Source organism: Squalius cephalus, assembly GCF_949319135.1.
Source record: "Squalius cephalus genome assembly, chromosome: 1".
Taxonomy (NCBI): domain Eukaryota; kingdom Metazoa; phylum Chordata; class Actinopteri; order Cypriniformes; family Leuciscidae; genus Squalius; species Squalius cephalus.
The window spans coordinates 36,895,435-36,909,400 of NC_137122.1; the positions used below are offsets into that span (position 1 = coordinate 36,895,435).

The 13,966-nt window shown below is 37.9% G+C and overlaps 2 protein-coding genes across 7 annotated transcripts in view; both read left to right on the forward strand.

The window, feature by feature from the left end:
- Positions 1-13,966, forward strand: part of septin9a (septin 9a) — a 105,911-nt gene that overhangs the window by 42,659 nt on the left and 49,286 nt on the right. Inside the window, exon 1 of one of the 6 annotated variants that reach the window (XM_079887896.1) lies at positions 8,344-8,418. The exons of the other annotated variants lie outside the window; for them this stretch is intronic. The gene's annotated coding sequence lies outside the window, so the exon portion shown is untranslated. Of the gene's footprint in view, positions 1-8,343; positions 8,419-13,966 lie in introns of those variants that run through there. 6 annotated transcript variants of the gene reach the window in all.
- tnrc6c1 (trinucleotide repeat containing adaptor 6C1) overlaps positions 5,753-13,966 on the forward strand; it is a 180,320-nt gene continuing 172,106 nt past the window's right edge. Inside the window, exon 1 of the mRNA XM_079887825.1 lies at positions 5,753-5,764. The gene's annotated coding sequence lies outside the window, so the exon portion shown is untranslated. The remainder of the gene's footprint in view (positions 5,765-13,966) is intronic.

Sequence of the window (13,966 nt, forward strand, 5' to 3'; positions counted from 1 at the left end):
TTTTTCTAAACGTCTCCCTCGGATCAGAGATCTATTCTAGTCAAGTCAAGTCATCTTTATTTATATAGCGCTTTTTACAGATTGTATCAAAGCAGCTTCACAATGATAACATGAAAATAATACAACAAAGTTTGTTTCTAGAAGAAAATTGCGTCATTGTCCACCTTAAGTAAGGCAGATCAATAATATTGTTGAATATTAAATGTCCCCAACTAAGCAAGCCAAAAGCCAAGGCAACAGTGGCAAGGAACCATCAAGGTGACAGAATGGAGAAAAAAACCTTGGGAGAAACCAGGCTCAGTCGAGGCCAGTTCTCCTCTGGCCAATGAACGAACCGTGTATGATTATGATTCAGGCAGCATTACAGGTCAGAAGTCAGATCAGAACATTCAGAATATTTATCCAGTTCCATCTGGTTGAAGATCGGAGTCATCACGCCGGTATGGAGACGGGTTTGTTTAGGATCAGTGCCGATGGCTGTCGTGTCGATGAGGCCTTCACAGGGCTGATGAGGCTGGCACTTCAGGGATGCATTGTGGATGGGTCCAGGCGCAGGTACACCATCTGATCTGGATACGGCCCGGATCCAGCTGACTTCAGTAAACCTCGGAATAAACAGAAAGACTAACATTTGCGTAGATGCCATTCTTCTTATGATGTAAGGACTATAATGCGTTAAGAGCTCGCTCAAGTACTGGGGAGCTAAACCATTTAGTGTTTTGTAAGTAGTCCGCAATATTTAAAAATGTATACGATGTTTAATAGGGAGCCAATGCAATGTTGATAGAACGAGGCTAATATGGTCATACTTTCTGGTTCTAGTGAGAACTTTAGCTGCTGCATTTTGTACCAACTGGACTTTGTTTATTAAGTGTACAGGGCAACCACCCAGTAGAGCATTACAATAATCTAGCCTTGAGGTCATGAACGCATGAACTAAATGTTCCGCATTTTTCATTGAAAGCATATGTCGTAATTTAAATATATTTTTAAGATGGAAGAAATGTGGCTTTCAAATGAAAGATTGGTATCAAAGAGCACACCCAGGTTCCTAACCGACGACAAAGACTTGACAGAGCAGCCATCAATTGTTAGACAGTATTCTGGGTTAATATGTGCAGAGGTTTTTTTTTTCCCAAAAATTAGAAACTCTGTTTTTTCCCAATTAAGTAGTAGGAAATCACTAGTCATCCAAATTATTGTATCAGCTATGCATTCCGTTCATTTTGTGAATTGGTGCGTTTCGTCAGGGCGTGAAGAAATATAGAGCTGAGTATCATCAGCATAACAGTGAAAACTAATTCCATGCTTCCTAATAATATCTCCAAAGGGTAGCATGTACAGGGTGAACAGCATCGGTCCTAGAACTGAGCCTTGTGGTACTCCATACTGAACTTTTGATCGATATGACATCTCTTCATTTACTGCTACAAACTGATAATGGTCAGATAAGTAATATTTGAACCATGCTAGTGCAATTCCACTAATGCCAACATAATTTTCAAGTCTATTCAAAAGAATGTTGTGGTCGATAGTGTCAAATGCAGCACTAAGATCGAGTAACACTAATAGAGAGATACAACCATGATTGGATGATAAGAGCAAATAATTTGTGACTCTAATGAGAGCAGTCTCAGTACTATGGTATGGTCTAAATCCTGACTGGAAATCCTCGCAGATACCATTTCTTTCTAGAAAGGAACATAGTTGTGAGGATACTGCCTTTTCTATTAGTTTTAACAGAAAAGGTAGATTCGAGATCGGCCTGTAATTGACAAATTCTCTAGGATCAAGTTGCGTTTTTTTAATAAGAGGTTTAATAATAGCCAACTTAAAAGTTTTCGGTACATCCTAGTGACAAAGATGAATTAATGATATTAAGAAGAGGATCTATGACCTCTGAGAGCATCTCTTTCAATAGCTTAGTCGGTATAGGTCTAACATACATGTTGTTGATTTAGATGATTTAACTCGTTTAGACAGTTCTTCCGCTCCTATAGCAATGAATGAATGAAATTTTTCCTCAAGGAGACTACAATGCACTGTCTTCTGCGATACTGTAGTAGACGGTTGTATAGTTATAATTTTCTCTCTAATATTATCAATCTTGTAAGTAAAGAAGTTCATAAAGTCATTACTGCTGTGCTGCTTGGAAGCGTCCGGTGTTGAAGTTTTATTTTTCGTTAATTTAGCCACTGTTTTCGAATAAATACCTAGGGTTGTGTTTGCTTTCTTCTAAAAGTGTTGAAAAATAAGCAGATCTAGCAGTTTTTAAGGCCTTTCTGCATGCAATCGTGCTCTCTCTCCACGAAATGCGGAAAACTTCTAAATTTGTTTTCTTCCAGCAATGCTTCTGTCAAACACGGCAAATCTAGGTTATGGTCTGTAGTCATGTCATTAACAATAAGTGCTTTTGAAGAAAGGGATAGAATATTTAGCAACCCAAGCTTTATCATTCATCTGCATTATATTTGTTTTTATTTGTTGAACATCAATCAAATTTTTACCCTTAAATGGGTTTGGGATTTATCTGACCTCAGTGACGTGAGACAGCTAGCAGACGGTCGGTTTAGCCAGTCTGTCTGCTTCCTGACCTGAGCCCCAGTTCATGTTTGACCTCTAAGACTATTTGCCATATTACTAGAGAGAAGAGCAGCACCATCCCAGGAGGGATGAATACCATCTCTTTTCAACAGGTCAGGTCTGCCCCAAAAACGTTTCCAATTGTCTATGAACCCTATATTATTTTGCGGACACCACTTAGACAGCCAGCCACTGAGTGAGGACAGTCTACTAAGTATCTCATCACTCCTGCGAACAGGAAAGGGGCGAGAGCAAATTACAGTGCCTGACATCGTACTTGCAAGTTCACACACCTCTTTAATGTTAATTTTAGTGATCTCCGACTGGCGAAGTCGAACATCATTAGTGCCAATGTGAATAATAATCTAAGAGAATTTATGATTAACATTAGCCAGCACTTTTAAATTTGCTTTGATGTCAGGCGCTCTGGCTCCCGGCAAACATGTGACTATGGTGGCTGGTGTCTCTTTTTTCACGTTCCGTAATAGAATCGCCAATAACTAGGGCACAATCAACAGGATTCTCAGTGGGTGTTTCACTGAGTGGGGGTGATTTAAAGCAGTTTACCGCTATACCGCGGGAATTTCTTGCTTTTCAACCGCGGTAAGAAAAAATCCATACCGTCCCAGCCCTATTCAGCGATATAAACAACAAGAAATGATAGTAAATAGAGATTCAAAACGGAAAGCTATGCGAAGCTGCTTACAGACGCAAACCACATGGCAGCAAGACAGCGAGGCAGCTGGTAGGTTCTGTTAGCTGTATGGAAAAAAATACAATACATTTTCAATAAACATTTATGAAGCTTATCACAATGATTCAGACAGAGTTAGTCTCTTTAAGAGCCTTTTTCAGCTTTGTGTTGGACATTTTATCTTGTGTTGCTGGGATATAAAATCTGTGGCCAGTTGCATAAACTGTTAAGACTAGTCTTACAAGTTAGTCATCCAATTTTATTCTTTAAAACTGTTAATAACTTTTTAAAGTCAGTAACATAAAAACGTAGATTGGTCTAATTTGACACCGAACAGTAAGACTGATTACCCCTTACTAACTTCTAGTTGATCATACTAGTTCTTAAGACACAGACTTAACATAATGGCTATGTTAATGCAACTGGCCCCTGAAGTATTTTTTTTTTTTAATTGTTTTTGAAAAATGTAAACCTTGACTGTGGTCTTTTTTTTTTCTTTCCTTTTTTTACATATTTAATAGAGGAAAAAATATATTAATATTTTTCACTACACAATTTCTTTGAAGTCTCCCTGTAGTCAATAAAATGTTTTTTCCTTGAAAAAAAAAAAAAATCTTCATGCCTTAAAGGGGTCCTATTATGCTTTTTTTTAAATTTATTTTTTACTTTTTCAACTTTAGTTATTCTGTAATGTTGCTGTTTGAGCATAAAAAAGATCTGCAAGGTTACAAAGCTCAAGTCCACTCCAAAAGGAGATATTTTATTTAACAGAATCCACTTTTCAAGAACTACAACGAACAGCTTGTTTGAACTACAACGCACTTTTTCCGGATCTTATGAAGTCATAATGTTCCTTATTTAAATAACCCCCGCCCACGGAATACGCAAAAAAAGTTGTCGAGGCCTGGCTGAACTGCACTAGAGAAGATGAAGAGTGTTGTCGCAGTTTTTTTCCATCCCAGAAAAAGTTTGTCCTATACGGCTGATGAACTTAGAGATGTTGAAATGTATCTTTAACACTATTCCTGAAGATTATAACCTCAACGTTTGTCTGTGTGTCTCTTTTGTGATCGATTACTGTTCGTATTACCATAGTTTTCTGACAAATATCATTAAATGGTGAATAACATCGTATCTATGAGAAAATTACAACAACAAATTGTAATATTTATGCAATTATAATAAATTTGACAAATACTGTGAACACTTTAAATATAATCAAAATTAGGCAATCATTTAAAATAATTTAACCAATTTCAACTGATGGATTCTAATTTTGACAAAACATCAATTACATATGACATGACCAGTGGCAGAACGGGAGTGTGTGAAGAAAAACTTTTATCAAAGGCATCAAACAAACTCATAGGCTCAGTATGAAGTCTACGGAGTCTCTGTCATCTCACTGTCATTATCTCTGGCTGTTGGCCCTGACTCTGCGTGGCCGCGGTGTGAAGGGGGCCTGCCACAACTGTGAGTGTGTGATTTGTGCAGCTCTTATCCTTTTACAAACCCCAGGCTTCCTCTTTCTCCACTTGGCCTTGTGGTTTTGACTGGGGATAAGCAAGTACAGCTGTCTCCCCTGCTCTTGTGTCAGGGTCAGAGACCCTCTGTGCCAGCTGTACCCCTCACCCTAATCCTCTCCACACCAAGGGCCAGATGGACAAGCTGGCACTGCTTGTGACAACAGCTTGTGGGCATATCATGTCTCTTGGCATCCAAGAGATATCTGAATAATGATATCTGTTCCTCTCTGTCTATCTGCATGTTCTTCTGGGGATAAACCCAATCCCAGCAGTGCGGGCCAAGCTGTTGATCAGACAAATTAGTGCTGGATGAGAGGATGGGGGTCATTGTGCAGTCAGAGCGTTGAGGAGACAAGAGGTTGTAAAGTGATACTCTTGTTGTTTATTGTGAAGCATGTTGAGTGATCAGTCATCTGATATAGCTGTTTCTGCATACGTCATTATATGGTGGCCTGCTGTGACGTGCTAGACTGCCACTCAGTCTTTTTTCTTCTGTTAGACAAATGCAGACAGTCTTGTGACTAGGGAGGTAATATAACAATTCTGGCAAATACCATGATGATTATTTTACTTTTATAGATGGTAACTGATAATTGTCTGATATTCAAATTCCTTGCCATTGCTATAAATGCTATAACTATTTAGGCATCAGAACTTGTGTTATTATTTTTAACTGGAACTTTAAAAAATAGGTTTCATTAATTGAAATGAAGCTGAAATAAAATATAGACTTAATATTATTAAAAACTTCTGTTTGGTTCAGTTTGCCTCTTATTTTGGCCAAGATCTGGCAATTTAGACCAGAATAGTCATCTGACAAAATGAGTTTTTTGTTTTTATGTGCCATTTAGCTGGAAAAAGTGTTGTTAAAAGTGTTACTTTCAAACACTGTACAGAAAACACAAAGAAATTGGCAGAAATACATACGCAGAATACATCTGTCAAAAAACAAAAAACAAAAGTTGATTGTTTCACAGACAAATTGTCGAAGCAAATTGGAAGAAAACACAGTTCAGTTCTTTTGACATCTAGTTTACGTGCTACTGAGTGACAAAACAATAAAAATCTTTCAAAGATTTCAGTAACCTGGCAAACCTTGTGGTAAAAATCCATACCTTTTCCTATAGTAATGCATATGAACTCCTTTCACTGTACAACTCCCAGCAGACCCAGTAATCTAATGCAGAGTGGTTTATGGTTCTCTAAGACTGTTTGACTTTATATAAAGTTATAGCTCACTCTGTTTACTCTTGTGGTTTAAGTAGGAAGAAATCTAAATTAACCACTGGGATCCTGATGTAAGTAATTGGTTCCAAATCATGATCTAATAATGATCTGATTCCAAAATCTTGTTTGTTTCATACAGACTTTGGTTTTAGTTTCCTTCTGCAACGAAGATGCAAATTAATAACATTTGACCAGATGGATGTAGTTCATTAAAGCTAGTTAACAATGTTCCAATGAGGCAAACTAGCAGCTCACGAGTGATCATGTTTTCTGAACTACAAATTAAAACCCCAAAATAGAGAGCTTGAAATTTCCTTATTGACATTTTTGTCACTGGCTAGAATTCAGCTACTTTATAGCCTATTAAAAGTTGCTCCTCTATTTGCTGTATGAGGTGTTTTGCTCATAACAAAACATCTGATCCTGTCTTGTATTACACACTCTCACAACCACGTAAGCTGGGCATTATGACCATTGTAAAAGTGAATCCTTGATACAAATGGTTTGCATTAGTCTTACAGAGGAATAAATCATCCCTTTTTTCTCAGCACTGGGGAACAAAGATGGCGCAGCTCCATTGTTTATCTGCTGTAAGACCTCCTAGCAAGGGAACAAATGTCTCTTGCTCTCCCCTCCAACTTATTTATCTCCTTCTGACATCTGCATTTCCAGAAACTGAATATGGAACGCAGTCAGAGAAAGTCAGTAGATGCTGTTCATCTGACAGAAACATTGGAGATGAGTACATGTTGAGCTTGAACAGTTATCATGTGGTGAGTACATTATGTCAGTAAGATCTCCTGCAGGCTTATGTTGGAGGAGAGGAACAGATCTTGCAGGGTTCGTACGAAAAACTTTGGCATCTTTTAACTTGAAAACAGAGTAGGTTTCTTTATATTTTGGGGGAAATGCTCAACCAATTAAGCAAATGTCTGCGCTGTTCTGGCCACAGGTTTGACTGGATTACACAGAGTTTGCTACTTTCACAAGCATTTCAGCAAAAGCAGAAAGCCGGCCTCCTGGAAAAGTGCAGAGATGCAAAGTGTGAAGGATTTGTCCTCGGAGAGCAGGAACGCTGGCTCTTAGAATTGTTGTAAACCCAGCCAAACATCGGAAGGGTTTATTTTTGCTCCGTGTTAATAAAAGCTGATGTTGAAACTCGAGCCCCACCTCTGGCGCGTGAAAGAAGGGAAGTGGCTTATTGTCAAGGGCCACGGCCTGCAATTTATGACGCCCTACATCAGGATTTGCCATGAGTGCTGCCTGTTCAGTTTCATGGTACATGTTTGGAGTGACCGCAATTATCTGGCACGTCTAATTCAATAATGTAAACAATATTATTAGTCTTACTCATTTCCCTTGAAAATACAACTCTTATTTGCAGCAGAGACTAGACTTGAAGCACATGCACACCAGTATTTCAGACATATAGATGAATGAAAAGCAGACATATGGACTTATTGATTAAGGATTGTAATCTAATCCTCCCTGTACTGATGATGTTTTCTGTGTTGAAGTTACGGTGCAGTTTTTCAGCTAAACTCTCTGTGAGAAATGATGCGAGATCTGCTTTTGATTTAGGGACACTGATCGTTCTTTGCGATTGAAAGCATGTGTTTTTTTTCTCTCTCTTTTCTTTTTGGTTTGGATTGAGTCTAAACTGAAAAAGAAACTGTGGGGGCCAAAAGTCTTCTGAGACCACTATAGTGAAAATGCTTTTATTGTGCATTTATTTATTTTATTGTACTATTTATTTATGACCAATTATATTATTGGGATTGGAATTTTGTGCTTAATTGGAACATTTGGAAGCAAGAAATTTGATTAGTGGTCTCAAATAGGGCAACCACTGACATAAGGTTTTAGCATTTATTTAATTAGTAATCACATATAATTCTTTTTATTTTTTAATAAACAAATACACAGATTTTTTTCAGGATCAGAGTAGTTTCTTTTAAATCAGGGTCTCAAAACTAGTCATTAATGCAACATAACACATTCTACCTAAATAGACATCTCGCAAATTCCTCAAGTTGGAAGAACAAAAGTTGGGCTCAGGTAATTCAGAGCTCATAAATCATTGGTGCTGGACAGTCCAAACTCTGAGCTTGCTCTGTTTTCTCTCAATTCAGGACTGAAGAGGGATAGTCAGCCAGTCAGCCGCTAAGCTTTGTGCGTGTGTGCTTTGTCAGGCAGATAGACCTCCTGCTTTCTTTCTCTCTCTCTTTTTCCTCTGGCCATCTCTTTTCACTGTTTTCTCTGGAGTTGGAGAGAGGTGTGGTGAGTTAGTGTCACATGACACTATGTGGGTGGAGTCAGAGAGAAGCCCAGAGACTCCAGCTGAGGCTCACACTGGAGGTTTGAGCCTGAGCAGGGACGAGCAGGAGGGTAGGTCAACACACTTCCACTCTTTCTTCCTCTCTTTTTCCTTTTCCTTCACTCAATCTCTCCCATTCTGGTTGTCTATTGCTGCCTGCTGGCAATTTGCTTCTTTACAAGCATTAACTAACAATGTAGGAATGTTTAGTTCAGAGCCAGTTGGACTTTTGTGTGTGCATGTAGGTGAGTCTGTAAATACATGTCTGTTAGTATGATTTTTCCATGTTCACAGCAGAGACTCGGCCTGTTTTCCATGTTAGAGCTTCACGGATGTTTAAACTGGAAAGTTCTGAGCGGGGAAGATTTATTAGGTCTCTTAAAGCATCTGTAAGTTTGCATAGGGGGCGTGTTTGCCTGTTCCGCTCTCCCTTTTCATCATTTACTCCCTGTCTGCGCCTTCTCTCTTGGCCTTGTAATTAAAAGTGTGCAGGTTATAGGGTTGCATGAGACCCAGACACTCTAGTCCTGTGTAATTTCACCTCATCAAAGCCTCCTTTTAAAACTTTTCCTATAGGTTTTCTATTTAGGAATTTATGGAATTTATAAAGGAATTTATTTGCATTGTATGTTTATGAGTGATTGTATTTTGGTATCACAGTAGTCATTCATTTATGCAGATTTAAGTGTTAAAAAATTCTGTAATAAAACAGGGTATATATTCTTTTTTTTATAGAAATACTTACAAAAACTTACAAAAGCATTACAAAAAAATATCACAATGCAAAAGAAGTATGAGAAAAATATACCTAATTTTCTTTAATTAAAAAAAAGTGGATACTGTATTTACATATTTTCTTGAGATTCACCCTCAAGCAATGATCTGACCCTTGTTTAATTTTTTTATTTCTATTGAACTTACAACAGTGACTTTCTCAACGTGTCATTTATGTGTCTGCCCACATCCTGCAGGGGACCAGGAAGAAAGCCACACAACTTTCTTCCTCTCTATCCTGGTCATGTCCATGTCATTATCCATTTGTTCATAATATATGAGAAAAAAAAACATGTTTTTCTCATCCGTTTCCTTCAGTCCATTTCAGTTGCCACCCACTATCACAGACTTGTCACCGTTCTTTGAGGTGTTAAAAACATGAGAAGAGCTATCTGTAGTAACAGCAAAGTCAACGTTTGATCCTGTTGTCAACAGGTTTGACATCCAGCCATCCAGCGGAGAAATGAAGTCACCAAAAATAAATAGTTTAGGCCAAGTATCATTAGCACAGTCTGTATGTCTCAGGTGGTCTTTTATAGCATGTCAAAAGGCTATTAGATCTGTTGAAAGCCAGAGATTTTCACTGCTAACAAAGTGAAACCACTTTTTCTATCTTTCCTACACCACGTTTTGTTCCAAAGTTTTGATGAGTCATTTCAAACTCCTCGCTGGCCTTTCTCTATTTATACAGTCAACATACTCTCCCAAACCCAGGGCAGCCGGCCTCTGAGGGTTTCAGCCCACTTCCACTGAAAACACAGAACCTTTAGAAGGATTCTTGTGGGATGGAAATGTTTTCCATAATTGGGTTTGTTGGGAATATTCATGGTGTGAATGTTTCTACTTTCCTGTATATGTCTACTAGCACTGAACTCTTTGGTCTTTGGCAGTAATGGAGCATGGTTAGACCTAGACCTCTGATTCGTCCTTTCTGTGGTGAGGGTGAGCAGCGGCTTTTTAGTGTCATAAACACCTGCCGGGCACATGAGGTTAACACTTTTATGCTTTCATATTTGAGGCACTGCTAGTGTCTGTCATCACACATGTATAACCGATATTGATTTGCAATGCAAAGTATTGCGGAGCGTCTGGGTTTAACAGATGGTGTGGAATTCATGCCTGTGACTTTCATAAACTGTAATTAATTGTCTTTTTAAGACTCTTTGAATAATTATTATTGTTGATGTGAACAACTGAATCCTGTTTACCATCATTATGAGTGTGAATTATTCAAAGAGCTTTCAGGACTAACTTTAAATATCACCTCAGGCTATTTATGTAAACATAAGTAAACATTAATTTTTCATAGCTTGCCTTTCCAGTCTGTTCATGTTCATGTTCGGTCTGTTCATGATCACATTTCAAGGATCAACAACTCAAATCAAGATGGTTTCTAAGCATATTTGGACAATAATACGACTCATTTAAGCGCTCAACTATGTGAGTGTGTTCATTTATCTCAATACAGATAGTGTACAGGAATCTCCATTGAGCCTGGTTCTGAAGAACTGATACTGAATGTAAAAGGCCTCTTTGATACTAGAATTTATGTTCGCCTGAGAGATGAAGCATGCTGAGGAAAAGTGCCCACAATCACTTGCTTTCTATCTCTCATCTGATCTCTCATGTGATTTTAACTGATTTTCCGCATTGTAGAAGTGATGTCACCATGCAGTATCAGCTTTGCCTCGATTCCCAGATGTTCTGGTTGTTGCTTTCACCTTGAGGTCAGATCCAAGAATCTTCCAAGGGTCATTCCGGTCGTTTCAAAGATACACTTCAACCTCTCTGGACTACTGTTGGATCATTTGTTAAGAATGCCAGGGCCGTATTTCCAAAGGCTCTATCATTCCAGCTATGCAGTACAGATGGCTCATATCTAGTTAGCTAGAAGAATGGGTTGCGAATGACATTCCAACTAAAAGCTTATTGGCAGAACATTTCCTCTTTGCGCATTTAATGTTTTGGCAGTCAGGAACGTTTGCAGTACATACTATAACAACATTAGGAGTTGGTGAGCTGGTTAGCCAAGTCACATTTTTATTTTCATTTCAGTTTTTTTCAAATGCAAAACTCGATGAGCAGAATGTTTCGCAATGTTTCCTCTTCCACATTGTTTTTCACACCAACCTTATCACTCACTTACACTTCTGCTGTCCTTTGCCAGTTTGGGAGTACGATATCCCTCACTTCCAGACGTTTTTCCATTTTGTGCATGACACCATCTGCTTTTACAACCCCAAGCTTCGGAGGTCACCCTCTCCGGCCCAGCGAAGCGCTGAACGAGCGGTCATCACACCCACACAAATACTATGAGTCTAACACTCTGTGTTTGTGTAGAGTTAACATCAATTTCCTTTCTGCATTGATCCACTCTCTGCAGGAGGCCAGAAGTTTGCTTATTCCCTCGCTCCTTTTGTCTTTCTCCCTCTCTCTTGTGCGTCGAGTTGTTGATCTTCCTGGTCTGACCTTGCTAGAGTCGTTCCCTAACTTTCTACATGGCTGGGTCTTGCCTCTGGGTGTCTTTTGTAGTTTGCCGGAGCTTAATCGTAATCTTATATAATTGTATGCATGTTCTCGCATAATGCATGTCCTCAGGCTTATTCTATGCTTAGTATTTTTTTTTTCTGGAGTCATTTCTGAGAAAGAAAGGTTGTAGCAAAGTGATGGCTCCCCTGAGTACTGCCTATATTTTCTCAATCTTTGAAACGTTAATGGTACTTTTTGACTGGATTTATCTTGTCTAGAAGACATGATAAATTAATCACATTCCCATTTTTTCAGGGAATCATATGTTGGGGAATGTGTAGAGAAGAGCAGACATTGAAAGAGTTTGTAACCATTTTTCCAGAGCTCACAGGAAATGTCATATCAGGTGATGTTAAAAAGATATCTTTTAAATGTATGTTTGTTATATGTCTGGTCATCTGGGGTTCCTCTCCAGGAATGGAATGATAATGTTCAAGTGACTGCTTGATTGTTACAGGTACAGTTGAGAATATAATGGCTAGAGATGCACCATATATTTGTACCATAATGAATATCAACAGTATATTAGATGTTGTTTGAATTGATCTGTATGGGCCAATATCGGATGTACACTACCGCTTAATAATTTGGCGTCAGATAGATTTTTTTTTAATGTTTTTGAAAGAAGTCTCTTTTGTTCACCAAAGTTACATTTGCTCAAAAATATAGAAAAAACAGTAATATTGCTAAATATGACAAATAATAATAACTATTTTCTATTTTAATATATTTTAAAATGCGATTTATTCCTGTGATCAAAGCTAAGTTTTCAGCATCATTACTCCAGTCTTCAGTGTCACATGATCCTTCAGAAATCATTATGCTGATTTGCTGCTCAATAAGCATTTCTTATTTTTTATCAGTGTTGAAGACAGTTGTGCTGTTTTTGTGGAAATTTTGATATTGTTTTTCAGGACTATTTGATTAATAGAAAAAACAATATATTTATTTGAAATAAAATAATTTTGTAATGTATTTTACTGTCACTTTTGATTAATTTATTGTGTCTTTAAAGTATTCATTTAAAAAAAAGTTTATACTTTCCATGTATACCCATACTTTTGTCTTTTTATTATTTAAAATCAACAATAATAATGAAAATATTTAGAATTTTAATATTTGTAAAAACATAAATATATTACATTTTATAATGTAATGTCTACATTCACTTATGACATTTGAAATGTTTAATTTTATTTTTTATTTATTTTGACAAGTAATATAAATAGTGTAAAATAAATGATCAGCTATTTATGTATCTGGACATAACATGAAAATAATGATCAGCTCATCAGAATTTTAATATCGATGCACCCCTACTAAACAGTATTAATCTTCTCCATACAGCTATTTTGACTAAATATAATCTGTTTGTCTCGATAGTCAGAGGGCCGCTCAAGATGGCATTTTTGCAATGGCACAAACAGGAAGTTGCTAAATTTTTCAGTGTGGTCTGACCTGAGCCCTATGGACTCCCCTTAGATTGGGATGAGACCGTTTCTTCCTCCTTACACTCTTGCAAATCCTCTGGGTCCACTTTACAAGTGTCACACCTCGGACACATTTAGTGATTTGCAACCTTTACCTCAGGCTGAGAGGAATAAATCAGTCGTTCAGCGTGACTTCCTTTCTTCTTTCTCTTTTTACTGCAGAGTCGCTGGCATTTATTTACAAAGTTACTGAATGCTTGGAGTCTTGGAGACAGCAATAAATGAAAGATGTTTTTTGCCTGTAATTGAAAACAGAGAGTGGACTAATACCGTCCAACTCTTCAGTTTCAGATGGAAAGTTTTGTTTTTGTCCACTGAGACTGTGTAATATCTTCGGGTCTTGTTGGATGGTTTTTAACTAACCACTGTGATATGCAAAAAGCTCATTTAATATCAAATAAAATATCAGGTACAATGTAGTTGAATTCTCACTGATGATGGTAATAGCTGCTTATAATGCCAGGAACTGTGATTTGGTTCTCATTACGTCAAAAATGTTTTTCTAATGATGGCTTGGAAACAGATTCGCTATTTGTATAGATCCCATGTTGGTTAAAAACAAGTCTCGGGGTTCCAACATTCCCCGATTCAGGAAACAGCTAATCATCAGCCGCAGGACTGTGTGTTCACCTCTCCTCTCACCCTTATGTTGTTTTTCTCTGCGGGTGTTTCAGTGTTCACTTGGCCCGTCTAACTGTTATCTCCTCAGGCATGGAGTCTGTTAGCGGCGGAGGCTCCCCAAACCTGTCAGTCGACACTCTGTCTGTCACAGCAGTTCACTGAGTGATGACTCACAGGAATGAGAGAGAATTGCATTCATTTTCAC